This window comes from Hemibagrus wyckioides, linkage group LG11 (assembly GCF_019097595.1).
Source record: "Hemibagrus wyckioides isolate EC202008001 linkage group LG11, SWU_Hwy_1.0, whole genome shotgun sequence".
In the NCBI taxonomy this organism is placed as follows: Eukaryota; Metazoa; Chordata; class Actinopteri; order Siluriformes; family Bagridae; genus Hemibagrus; species Hemibagrus wyckioides.
Genome location: NC_080720.1, coordinates 17,332,097 through 17,345,095, shown reverse-complemented (window position 1 = coordinate 17,345,095; position 12,999 = coordinate 17,332,097).

Below are 12,999 nucleotides of genomic sequence, written 5' to 3'. Positions count from 1 at the left end.
GAAACGTAATAGCACACTTAAACACAACATGAGCAACATTTTAATGTTGGAACCATGTTTCTAGCGTGTGCAGGAAGTGAAGTCCTTAAAAAATGCATTTAAAAATAATATAAAATAAACTACAACACTTATCAGCATGAAAAGTAATAGCACACTTAAGCACGGGCGCGCTAACAAATAAGCTAAAGTGCAGCTTATAATACTACTGAGATCAGTGGAGTAAAGGTAGTAAAAGCAAGGTGACTTATAAGCAAGTTGAAACATGCTTTATACAACTCGCTGAACGGCATCTAGCGCAAGCCTCCGTTACATATATAAAAACTATACATGCTTAAAGTATTGCAAAAAATTATCGAATAATAAACACAAAATAAAGTTACAGTTAAATTATGAAGTCTAAACGAACCAGCGTGTGTGTTCTGCTTAAATGTCAGTTTAAAGACGATACGACTTTAAAAAAAAAAGAAACCACTCACTCTAGCTGACGTCACACTCACACACACACACTCACAGCAGCGGTCTGAAGACCGTGAAAAATACATTTACAAATCCATATAAAAAACTATAATACTTATCAGCATGAAAAGTGATAGCACACCTAAGCAGAATTTAGCGTTGGAACCATGTTTCTAGCTATTACCGTTTAGGACTAGTAATGTTTTACATGCTTGTTTACGACATCTACTTGTTTACGGCACATACCGAAAATCCCCGAGAAAGACCGAACTGTACGGAAACCAGGAAGTGAAGTCCGTGAAAAATGCATGTACAAATTAATATAAAATAATCTACAATACTTATCAACATGAAAAGTAATAGCACACATAAGCATAACATGGGCAACATTTTAGCATTGGAACCATGTTTTTAGTTATTACCGTTTACGACTAATAATGTTTTACATGCTTGTTTACGGCAGCTCCCGAAAATCTCTGAGAAAAACCAAACTGTGTGCGCTCTCCTTAAATGTCCGTGCGGAAACCAGGAAGTGAAGTCCATAACAAATGCATTTACAATTAATATAAAATAAACTACAATACTTATCAGCATGAAAAGTAATAGCACACTTAAGCAACACATGATGAACATTTTAGCGCTGGAACCATAATTTTAGCTATTACCGTTTAGGACTAGTAACGCACCCAGGAAACGGAATAATAATAATAATAATAATAATAATAATAATAATAATAATAATAATAATAATAATAATAAATAGTGACGATAATAACTAGAATTTTGCATTTCCAGAAGTAAATGCGTGTGATTGCGAAAAGCAAAGCAATATGTTGCTTGATCTATTGCAGTACATTGTCAAATAGTATATACAAGCTAAAGTCACAGTTTAAAAAGTTTAAGGTAGTTTATGTGGCTGTAGAGTAAGAATTCAAGCTGTAGGAACAGTTTAAAGACGAGGTGTCCTTAAAAAAAAAACCTCCTATAAAATAAACTATAATACTTATCAGCATGAAAAGTAATAGCACACCTAAGCAGCATTTTAGTGTTGGAAGCATGTTTCTAGCAATTACCGTATCAGCGATATGTTGCTTAAACTATTGCAAGAAATTCTGAAAAAAATATATAAATACAATGGGAGGCGGGTGCGCTACCAATGTACCACACAGCCAAGTGGCTTATAAGCACTTTGAAACATGCTTTTATACAACTCGCTGCACGGCACCTAGCACAAGCCTCCGTTACATATACATAAAAACTTTACATGCTTAAACTATTGCAAAAAATTATCGAATGATAATTCGATAAAAATGCTTAGGCAATCACACTAACGACATCCCATTCTTTAGCCGTACGGTCTAATGTGGAGTTCTCCTTGCAGCTATAACAGCTTCAACTCTTCTAGGAAGGCTTTCCACAAGTTTTAGGAGTGTATTTATGGAATCTTTCAACATTGCTCCAGAAGCGCATTTGTGAATAATTAAACCTTGCATAAAAGATATGAAGAAAGAGATTAAAGATTAAAGTAGGGTTACCCTAGGATTAATTGTTCTTATTGTTGATTATTAAATTGTAAAATAATAAAACCTTGGTTAAATGATGTATAAAAGGAGATGAAGATAAAGTTTAAAAAAAAAACAAAAACAAAAGGGGGGTCTCGTTCATTAAATCCCCCCCCATGCCAAGCTATAGCCAAGCTATCTCATTGCTAGCTCACAGCCTATAGCTAGCAGCCTATGGCTAATAGCCAAGCTACAGTGAGGGAAAAAATTATTTGATGCCCTGCTGATTTTGTACGTTTGCCCACTGACAAAGAAATGATCAGTCTGTAATTTTAATGGTAGGTGTATTTGAACAGTGAGAGGCAGAAGAACAAAAAAAAAATCCAGAAAAACACATTTCAGAAAAGTTCTACATTGATTTGCATTTTAATGAGTGAAATAAGTATTTGATCCCCTATCAATCAGAAAGATGTCTGGCTCCCAGGTGTCTTTTATACAGGTAACGAGCTGAGATTACAGTAGGAGCACTCTCGGGGAGTGATCTTAATCTCAGCTCCTTAACTGTGTGAAAGACACCCTGTCCACAGAAGGAAGCAATCAATCAGATTCCAAACTCTCCATCATGGCCAAGACCAAAGAGCTGTCCATGGATGTCAGGGACAAGATTGTAGACCTACACAAGGCTGGAATGAGCTACAAGACCATCGCCAAGCAGCTTGGTGAGAAGGTGACAACAGTTGGTGCGATTATTCCCAAATGGAAGAAACACAAAAGGACTGTTGATCTTCCTCGGTCTGGGGCTCCATGCAAGATCTCACCTCATGGAGTTTCAATGATCATGAGAACGGCTAGGAATCAGCCCAGAATTACACTGGAGGATTTTGTCAATGATCTCAAGGCAGCTGGGACCATAGTCACCAAGAAAACAATTGGTAACACACTACACCGTGAAAGACTGAAATCCAATAGCGCCCGCAAGGTCCCCCTGCTAAAGAAAGCACATATACAGGCTCATCTGAAGTTTGCCAGTGAATATCTGAATGATTCAGAGGAGAACTGGGTGAAAGTGTTGTGGTCAAATGAGACCAAAATCCAGCCCTTTGGCATCAACTCAACGCGCCATGTTTGGAGGAGAAGGAATGCTGCCTATGACCCCAAGTACACCATCCCCAGGTGACAGGACAACTGCACTGCATCAAAGGGACGATGGACAGGGCCATGTACCGTTAAATCTTGGATGAGAACCTCCTTCCCTAAGCATTGAAAATGGGTCGTGGATGGATATTCCAGCCTGACAATGACCCAAAACACACGGCCAAGGCAACAAAGGAGTGGATCAGAAAGAAACACATTAAGGTCCTGTAGTGGCCTAGCCAGTCTGCAGACCTTAATCCCATAGAAAATCTGTGGAGGGAGCTGAAGGGTCAGCCACAAAACCTTAATGACTTGGAGAGAACCTCAAAGAGGAGTGGGCCCAAATTCTTTGAGATACAGCCAAGCCATCTCATTGTTAGCTCATAACCTATAGTTATTAGCCTATAACTATTAACCAAGCCATGTCATTGCTATCTCACAGCTTATAGCCGTGTCATTGCTAAGCCTATAACTAGTAGGTTGGCATGGGTGCTTGTGTGGTGATTTGCCCATTACAGGAGAGGCCACCAGACACAAATACAACAATCCATAGAGATGTCCTCTGTATTTATGGTACGAAAAAGAGATCCACAACACGATGACGGTAGATTTACAAAAATACACACTTTTCTAAAAATACACTTTTTTTTCCATCCTTTAAACATTTATACACAGACTACTAGACATGGCGAGGACTAGTATTTCATTATTTTCTAAAGGAACGAATTTGAAATGGCATTTTTATTCCGGTATTCCATTGTGGGCGTGTCCCACTGCACTTACGGCTCTTTGAGTACAAGGGCTTGTTGATTGTGCTCTTCTCAGCGTTCTGTGTTCAGCAATGCGTTCTGTACATTTTAGCCGTCATTGACAGTGTGAGCTTGCATGCATGGCAATTCCCATTGTCCAAGCAAACGGTTTCTGATTGTCTCCTGTGTAATGAGTGGCAGTATCCATCGACTTTTTGGGCTTTGTATCTCTGTATCTATCAAAAATATTAAACTAGAGAGAGAGCCCGACAATTTTGATTCTCGTGAGCATCCTAGTATAATATTTTTGCGTCTCTGAGGACATTATGGAACCCGTGTCTGTCGGTCACAAGGTAAAGCTCACTTCTATTTGATGTTAAATCTTAAGAGACCACATGTCTGTTAAGCCCAAAACTTGATTTTGTTAATGAAAAAAAATCTAATTCTAAGAAATGTCACTTGTGCCAAATTGAATTGCACGGTCCAGTTATACAATAGCTGTAATGTCTTGTAATTGCATGAGTTATTATAGACCTCAGCCGCTAGTTGTAAGTTTCAGAGCTCAGCCTCAAGTCACGTGCTTTTCAAAAGTTTACGTAACCACATACTCGTTTATCCGGCGCCCTGCACACACACACATGAACGAAATACAGTTTTGATTGGATTTTTAAATAAATAAAAGTTAGCCAGAGAAGAATGCTACTTTAACATGTTAACAATAATTATGTATTTTAATAAGGAAATAAAATCATTGTCATACTATTACTCAATTAGTCATATCATTTCTTTTAAGTTTTAAAAAAAAAATCAAAACTATTTCGTGCAGTGTGTGTGTGTGTGTGCGCGCGCAAGCTGGGGAACAAGTCTGTTTTGGGTGGGGAAGAAAGGAAAAAAAATGGGGAAGAAGAGGAAGGAAGAAAAAAGAAAGAAAAGAGAAGAAAAGGAAGAAAGCAAAGGAGAGACAGAATGACACGTGTGATTTATATGCGCCTGTTTTGTATATTTAAAAACAAATGTGCTTTTTTACAAAAAACATTGTTCATATCACACTCTCCGGTGTCACCAAAATGAGGATGGGTTCCCTTTCGAGTCTGGTTCCTCTCAAGGTTTCTTCCACATTCCATCTAAGGGAGTTTTTCCTTGCCACAGTCGCCTCAGGCTTGCTCACTTGGGATAACATCTAGGACTGTTTGTCTGTTACTTGCTTCTTATGTAAAGCTGCTTTGAGACAATGCTCTTTGTTAAGAGCACTATACAAATAAAATTGAATTGAATAAGAGTCTTGATGCACTCTGCCTTACTGAAACCTGGCTTAGACCAAATGACCACATTGGTCTGAATGAGTCTACTCCGTCGGGATATTCCTATAAGCATGAGCCCTGTCAGACTGGTGGTGGAGGTGGTGTTGCAACTATCTATAACAATTCTCTTACTGTTACTCAGAAAACTCAAGAGTTACAGTCACAGTTAAAATATGAAGTGTAAACGAACTAGTGTGTGCGCTGGGAACAGTTTAAAGACGATGCGTCTTCCCTCACTCTAGCTGACGTCACACACACACACACACACACAGTAGCGGTCTGAAGTCCGTATTCCATTTAAAAATTCATATAAAATAAACTATAATACTTATCAGCATGATAACATTTTAGCGTTGGAACCATGTTTTTAGCTATTACCGTTTAAGCGATATGTTGCTTAAACTATTGCGAAACATTCTCAAATAATATATAAACACTCCGACCGGGTCTCCAGCATGGGAGGCGGGAGCTCTACCAAATAAGCTAAACTGCAGCTTGTAATGTTATTGACATCAGTGGTACTAATATTTTACAATATATTACACAGGTCTCCAGCATGGGAGGCGGGCACGTTAACAAAGTGCCACAAGCGATGAACGTTACAAATATAAAAGCTATAAATACTTAAACTATTGCAAGAAATCTTCAAATAATAAATACAATCTAACGTCGCAGTTAAAATATGAAGTCTAAATGAATTAGCGAGTGCGCTTTGCAATTAAGCATAAGTCCGTATGAAACCCAGGAAGTGAAGCATAGCTAAAGTTTAATGTAGTCTGTATAAGTAGTATTTACCAACACCGCTTTGCCTGCACCACCACTAGCCTCCATTACATATATAAAAGCTACACATGCTAAAAGGATTGCAAAAACATTCTCAAACAAGAATGTTGCATTTCCAGAAGAAAATGCGAGTGTGATTGCGAATATGTTGAATTCAAGCTGTAGGAACAGTTTAAAGACGTTGCATCCTTAAAAAAACCTCTTCCCTCACTCTAGTTGACGTCACACACAGTAGCGGTCTGAAGTCCTTGAAAAATACATTTTAAAATCCATATAAAATAAACTATAATACTTATCAGCATGAAAAGTAATAGCACACTTAAGCACAACATGAACAACACGTTAGCGTTGGAACCATATATATATATGAGATATGTTACTTAAACTATTTGCGAGAACTTCTGAAATAATATATAACGACAACTCGGAGCGGGTCTCGAACCCAGGTCTCCAGCTTGGGAGGCGGACGCTCTACCAAATAAGCTAAACTCCCACTTGTAAGCCCATTGAGATCTATACTATACATGCACTACCACTAGCCACCGTCAAATATACGATGTACACGCTAAATATGATATTATATGATATAATATGATATGATTATATAAAAAACTATTGCATTCTCATTCTCAAATAATATATACAAACTAAAGTCACAGTTAAAATATGAAATCTAAACGAACTAGTGTGTGCGCTGGGAACAGTTTAAAGACGATGCGTCCAACCTCTTCCCTCACTCTAGCTGACGTCACACACACACACACACACACACACACACAGTAGCGGTCTGAAGTCCGTAATGCATTTAAAAATTCATATAAAATAAACTATAATAATTATCAGCATGAAACGTAATAGCACACTTAAGCACAACATGAGCAACATTTTAACGTTGGAACCATGTTTCTAGCGTGTGCAGGAAGTGAAGTCCTTAAAAAATGCATTTAAAAATTAATATAAAATAAACTACAACACTTATCAGCATGAAAAGTAATAGCACACTTAAGCACGGGCGCGCTAACAAATAAGCTAAAGTGCAGCTTATAATACTACTGAGATCAGTGGAGTAAAGGTAGTAAAAGCAAGGTGACATAAGCAAGTTGAAACATGCTTTATACAACTCGCTGAACGGCATCTAGCGCAAGCCTCCGTTACATATATAAAAACTATACATGCTTAAACTATTGCAAAAAATTATCGAATAATAAACACAAAATAAAGTTACAGTTAAATTATGAAGTCTAAACGAACCAGCGTGTGTGTTCTGCTTAAATATCAGTTTAAAGACGATACGACTTAAAAAAAAAAAAAGAAACCACTCACTCTAGCTGACGTCACACTCACACACACACACAGCAGCGGTCTGAAGACCGTGAAAAATACATTTACAAATCCATATAAAAAACTACAATACTTATCAGCATGAAAAGTGATAGCACACCTAAGCAGAATTTAGCGTTGGAACCATGTTTCTAGCTATTACCGTTTAGGACTAGTAATGTTTTACATGCTTGTTTACGACATCTACAAATGCTCGTTTACGGCATATACCGAAAATCCCCGAGAAAGACCGAACTGTACGGAAACCAGGAAGTGAAGTCCGTGAAAAATGCATGTACAAATGAATATAAAATAAACTACAATACTTATCAACATGAAAAGTAATAGCACACATAAGCATAACATGGGCAACATTTTAGCGCTGGAACCATGTTTCTAGCTATTACCGTTTAGGACTAGTAACGTTTTACATGCTTGTTTACGACATCTCCCGAAAATCTCCGAGAAAAACAGAACTGTACGCGCTCTCCTTAAATGCCCGTGAGGAAACCAGGAAGTGAAGTATTTCGATAACAAGAGTCCAATTATGGACATTTGGTGGTAGCAATACACCTATGAGCATACAACCTATCATGCAGTCCAAGACAAAAAGATGTCTTCTTGTGTCTGTGCATGCTCACACATCATGTTTCTTAATACCCAGTGCTTAAGACACATACTGAGATTATTATTATTTTTTTAAATAGTCATTGATTCTTCCCATGAACTGCCAACATGCAACACATTTTAGATCATGGACAGAGAAATGTGTAAAATAATAAAACCATGTAAATCCTCTGGAGTTTTCCCATAAAACTGACAGAGAAAACATGCAGGGCAATTCTATACAATTCTATACCACTTCCAGTTTGTCTCAAATGATCTGAATCAGTCAGAAAAGATTGCTTTTACAGTTCTGGCATTTGGCAGATGCTCTTATTCACAGTGAGTTACATTTTATCTCATTTTATACATCTGAGCAGTTGAGGGTTGAGGGCTTTGCTCAGGGGCCCAGCAGCGGCAGCTTGGTGAACAATCAGCGGCAGCTTGGAGTACAACCTGACAACTGTCCGATCAGTAGTCCAACACCTTAAACAACTTAAACACTAAGCTACCACAAAGTTCAGTCCACACTGCTGATATTTTATACACAGAATATTTAAATTAAGAAAACAACATGGAAATGAAAGGTGATTAGTTTTTATTCAAAACATAAACTGGTATAGCTGGTTAATTTGAATCTGTGATAACGTTGCCAGTTATTTGTTTAGTAAACTAGGGTGTACTTCCCCTTGTTTCTCTTGTCTTATCATGCAAATGTTGTGCAGGATTACACATGCCTTTATATCACATGCTCCATTTTCAGGCAACCCTAAACACCACACTGGCAATCATCCCACCAAGAGGATATCTATACACATCTCAACTCTCACCCTAGTCTTCTAGTTAATGAATTCAGACAGCTTGCTCTATCTGCAAGAAGGAGGTCTCCATTTGTAGTATATTGAACATTCATAGAAAGATATTTCATTATATATATTAGCAGTATAGTTTCTATACAGTTAAGACAGACTATATTTTTGTAGCACAATGTGGACTCAATGTAAATCTTGGTCAAATCTGGCCATGGGTTAGGCTTGGGTGATGCCATCAACATTAGGATATACAGTACAACATACTGTTGTTGAGCTCAGATATCCATTGTCATCCAGTCTGATTTGTTAAAAGTGGAGAATATTGTAATTATATGCCTTGAACTGAAAGCAAATAATATATTTCTAGTATATTATCTACACATGAATGCTGTGGAAAGATCTCCAACTTACATAACGTCCTTTCTTTACATAACAGAATAGAGCTCCAAAGTCTGCAAAATGGCTGGTTTCTGCAGAATTGAATGTTCTTCGAAAGCTAAACAATAATAATGTTAACAATAATAATGTAGTCATGTATTGATATAATGTATAATGCAGGTCATTGCAATCCAGAGATATCATGATACCAGGGTTCACAAGTGCAAAGCTCCCAGACTCTCCAAGAAAGAATGAGATTACATGGGTCTAAAGGAAAAACCAGGAACTAGAATGTAGAACGTAGGACTACTGCAGCTCGATATAAAAGTACAAGGTTACAAACAAGGCAAGAAATGCACAGACTTGAATTTGATAGGGACAAAAGCTCTCCCTTAATGTATGGCCTCTGGTGGGCAGCACCATAACAGGGGTTACTTGGGAAGGGAACATTCACAGATATATCTAGAACTGCAGGGTAATACTCCACTGCACGGTCTACTATAAAGCATATTGTATGTATTAAAAGGTTTGCTGTGTTTAATTTCTGTCATTAAGTTAACTATGCATGTACAATCCAGGCCATGGTGGATCTTGTACCTATTATGGGAACACTGAGCATAAAGTGGGAAACCAAAATGAATGTCAATTCAAGAAGCTTTTATTGTCATTCCAACTATATATAGTCATGTAAAAAAAAAATTAGGACACCCTTATTGAATATTCAGTTCTTTATTAAGAAACGTCAACATGTCAATTTCTGATCTTGTTTTCATTTGTACCTGTAGATGAAAGTGATGTAATTGCATATGAGCAACAAAATATCCCTTTGTTTTCACTTATTAAACAAAAGAAAGTTTCACCTGAGGAAAAAGTTAGGACACCCTATGCCCTAATAGCTAGTGTCCCCCCATTGGCTGAAATAACCTCAATGAGACGTTTCTTGTAGCCATCTACCAGTTTCTGACATCGACTGGAAGAAAGTTTCCACCACTCCTCAGTTCAGAATTCTTTCAGCTGTGTGATGTTTGGGGGGTTTCTTGCATGCACAGTCTGTTTGAAATCACCCCACAGGATCTCAATAGGATTTAGATAGATAGATAGATAGATAGATAGATAGATAGATAGATAGATAGATAGATAGATAGATAGATAGATAGATAGATAGATAGATAGATAGATAGATAGATAGATAGATAGATAGATAGATAGATAGATAGAACTTTATTGTCAATGCAAAATACAGGTACATAGCAAAGAAATGCTGTTTAGCATCTACCAGAAGTGCAAATAGTAGAAACTGTGCAAATGAACAAGTGCAGATAACTATGTAAATATGTACATCGATAAATAAATAAGGCTATGTGAATAGTGTGATCTAGAGACCTGGCCTTTGACTTGACTATTCCAGAATTCTCCATTTTTTCCTTTTCAGCCAGTCCTTGGTGGATTTACTGGTATGTTTTCGGTCATTGTCATGTTGCAAGGTTCAGCTCCGCTTTATCTTCAGTTTTTGACAGATGGCCTTCCATGTTCCTCAAGCACCTTTTGATACAATGTAGAATTCATAATGGATTCTATGATGGTGAGCTGGCCAGGTCCTGCTGCAGCAAAGCATCATCCAACCATAACACTTCCACCTCCATGTTTCATAGTTGGTATGAGGTTCATTTGCTGAAATGCTGTATTTGATTTACACAAACATGTCCTGTTATGGTGTCCAAATAATTCAATTTTAGACTCATGTGTCCAAAGCACATTATTCCAGAAGTCTTGGCCTTTGTCTCTGTGTTCTTTTGGAAACTTCAGTCTTGCCCTTATGTTTTTTACACAGGAAAGGTTTCCTTCTTGCACACCTCCCATAATAATTAAAGTTGTGTAGTCTCTTTCTGATCGTAGATTCATGCACTTTGGCATAAACTGTAGCAAAAGCTTGCTGTAGGTCCTGTGATGATATTTGAGGGTTTTTGGAGACGTCATTAAGAATCTTGCGGTCTGCTCTTGGGGTGAATTTGTTCGGATGGCCTGACCTGGTAATGTTTGCAGTTGTTTAAATTTTCTCCACTCGTAAATGATTTTCTAGACAGTGGAATGGGTGATTACAAATTCTTTTGAGATCTTTTTATATCCATTACCAGACTCATAAGCATCAACAATCTTCTTTCTGAAGGCCTTAGCAAACTCTTTTGATCTCTCCATGGTGATACCTCTCACTTCAACAATTAAAAGCAAACCAAGCTAAATGTCTGAGGTTTAAATAAGGCAAGTCTCCTTCAAAATGCTCTGTAACAGTGGTCTAATAATTTGCAACTGATGTGATACATTTGTAGGTCATTTTATCCATTTTAAGTACAAATAAATGTGGGGGTGTCCTTACTTTTTCCTCACAAGAATTTGGATTTTTTAAAATGACATTTTACATATCATTAAAAAAAGTCTTTTCTTTGGTTTTATTTGTTTAGTTATATTACTTTAAAAAAAACATAGGCTTTTATGGGATGTCCTAATTTTTTCACACGACTGTAGCTGACTCAGGACACAATGAAATGAAATAAAGTTTCCCCAGGACCCTGGTGCTACATAAAACAACATGGAGCTACAAAACAGTACAGAGTTAAGGACTGAAAGTAAGTTGTCCTAGCCACATGAAGTGCAACGTATGTTTCTATGCTGTGGCTGCAACAATGACAAAATATGAGATGCCACTTGTTGCACACAAGAGCACAATGTGTTGCTCAATAACTAATATCAATAGCACATTGTGAAATCCTTTAGTGTTAAATGAGCCAAATATTTAGGTGAGAGTCTCTCCCACAGACTGACTAGACAGTTTCTGACTAGACAGTGCTTATCTTTTGAACACTGCACTGGTTTGACTTTTGAACAACGCCTACGCTTTAGGCACAGAAATTAATGAGGTTTAAGTTTTGCCTAAAATTGTTTTTCTATAGAACTTAAAGGTGAAGATTTGCCTCAGGACTTGTCTTTGCATACCTCTAAAGGCCTAGACATGTTGATCACCATTGCTGACATACTCTTCAACATTACTCTTCAACATTATGAAAATGGAAAAACTATCTGAAAACTACTGAAATGCACTGGTCCAAATGAAGCTACTAAAATGCTTTCTCACAATGGAAACAGCAACAGAAATCCTTATAGGCCTATACTGATCAGGCATAACATTATGGCCACCTGCATAATATAGTGTTGGTCCCCCTTTTGCTGCCAAAACAGCCCTGACCCATCAAGCACTGTGTATTCTGACACCTTTCTATCAGAACCAGCATTAACTTCTTCAGCAATTTCAGCAACAGTAGCTCGTCTGTTGGATCGGATCACACGGGCCAGCCTTCACTCCCCACGTCTATCAGTGAGCCTTGGCCATCCATGACCCTGTCACTGGTTCACCACTGTTCCTTCCTTGGACCACTTTTGATAGATACTGACCACTGCAGTCCGGGAACACCCAACAAGAGCTGCAGTTTTGGAGATGCTCTGATCCAGTTGTCTAGTCTGATCCAGTCTAGCCATCACAATCTGGCACTTCATCAAACTCGCTGAGGGCAAGACTGAAGTTTCCCGATGAACACAGAGACAAAGGCCAAGACTTCTGGAATAATGTGCTTTGGACACATGAGTCTAAAATTGAATTATTTGGACACCAAAACAGGGCTTGTTTGCGTAAATCAAATACAGCATTTCAGCAAATGAACCTCATACCAACTATGAAACATGGAGGTGGAAGTGTTATGGTTGGATGATGCTTTGCTGCAGCAGGACCTGGCCAGCTCATCATCATAGAATCCATTATGAATTCTACATTGTATCAGAAGGTGCTTGAGGAACATGGAAGACCTTCTGTCAAAAAACTGAAGCGGAACTGAACCTTGCAACATGACAATGACCCAAAACATACCAGTAAATCCACCAAGGATTGGCTGAAAAGGAAAAAATGGAGAAT